Source organism: Cebus imitator, unplaced genomic scaffold, assembly GCF_001604975.1.
Source record: "Cebus imitator isolate Cc_AM_T3 unplaced genomic scaffold, Cebus_imitator-1.0 Scaffold6, whole genome shotgun sequence".
Taxonomy (NCBI): Eukaryota; Metazoa; Chordata; class Mammalia; order Primates; family Cebidae; genus Cebus; species Cebus imitator.
Window position 1 is genome coordinate 12,406,817 of NW_016107321.1, and position 1,534 is coordinate 12,408,350.

Below are 1,534 nucleotides of genomic sequence, written 5' to 3' on the forward strand. Positions count from 1 at the left end.
CAGGCTGGAGTACAGTGGCATGACCTTGGCTCACTGCAAACTCCGCCTCCCAGGTTCAAGCGATTCTCTTGCCTTGGCCTCCCAAATAGCTGGAATTACAGGCACCTGCCACTGCATCCAGCTAATTTTTGAATTTTTTAGTAGAGACGGGGTTTCGCCATGTTGACCAGACTGGTCTCGAACTCCTGACCTCAAGTGATTCACCTACCTCAGCTTCTCAAAGTGCTGGGATTACAGGCGTGGACCACCATGCCTGGCCAATAGCAGCATTTTTTAGGCACAGTTACTGAAATTGCCTTTCATACTTGTACATCTGATCCTTTCGCAGAGCAGCAGTTCTGAGTGATTGGTTATGAAATTTGAGTTTCTTTCAGAGAGTGTAAGTATGTAAAACACTGTGTAAGTGTTCATGCTTGAAATGTCTCTAGTAGGAGCAGGCTCTGAAACAGTATTATTCATATCCAGTTCGCCTTTTTGAATTCTTGGTTAATAACTTAATATAACAGGACAACTCTTCCTTTGAAAGGTTTGCTCCATTTAAAATTCTTCCTGGACGAGTACGGTGGCTCACACCTGTAATCCCAGCACTTTGGGAGGCCACGGTGGGCAGATCACTTGAGATCAGGAGTTTGAGACCAGTCTAGCCAACATGGCGAAACCTTGTCTCTACTAAAAAAAATAAAAGAATTAGCCAACCATAGTGGTGGGCACCCATAATCCTACATAGCCACTTGGGAGGCTGAGGCAGGAGAATTGCTTAAACTCGGGAGGCGGAGATTGCAGTGAGGCAAGATTACACCACTGCACCCCAGCCTGGGTGGCAGAGCGAGAATCTGTCTCAAAAAATAATAACATTAAAAATTAAAAAAAATAATAAATAGTAAAATTCTTTCTGTTTTGCTGCCGGCGGGGGTAGAACTGCAGAACCTCAATCCTATTTTTTCTACGTTGGAGAAACATAGTACTATTTTTCTTTTCTTTTCTTTTCTTTTGAGACGGGGTTTTGCTCTGTCACCCAGGCTGGAGTCCAGTGGCACAATTTTGATTCATGGCAACCTCTGTCTCCTAGGTTCAAGCGATCCTCCTGCCTCAGCCTCCTGAGTAGCTGGAATTACAGGCATGCGTCAACGCGTCCAGCTAACATTTGAATTTTGGGTAGAGACGAAGTTTCACCATGTTGCTGGGGCTGTTCTTGAACTCCTGGACACAAATGATTCGCCCGCCTTGGCCTCCCAAAGTGCTGGGATTACAAGCGTGAGCCACTGCACATGGCTAGTACTATTTTTGAGGACAGCTTTGGGCTTTTCTCTAACCCTCCCACCACAGCAAGCCTCCATGGACAGGGGTGGCCATCCATTAAGACAAATGTTTGGCGAAGTTGCTTTAATCAAAATCTACAGTAGAATAGCTGTGCTTCTGTTTCTTGTCAGAATAGATAACTGAGCTTGTGCTTGTTTTCTTCTTTAGCACTTGAAAATATTGAGAGTTGACTGTAGAATACAGAACGTACCCATTTTTCTTTTTTCTTTCTTTT

The 1,534-nt window shown here is 44.4% G+C and overlaps 1 protein-coding gene across 18 annotated transcripts in view; it reads left to right on the plus strand.

Moving 5' to 3' along the window:
- Positions 1–1,534, plus strand: part of SYNE1 (spectrin repeat containing nuclear envelope protein 1) — a 529,474-nt gene that overhangs the window by 264,713 nt on the left and 263,227 nt on the right. The window lies entirely within an intron of this gene.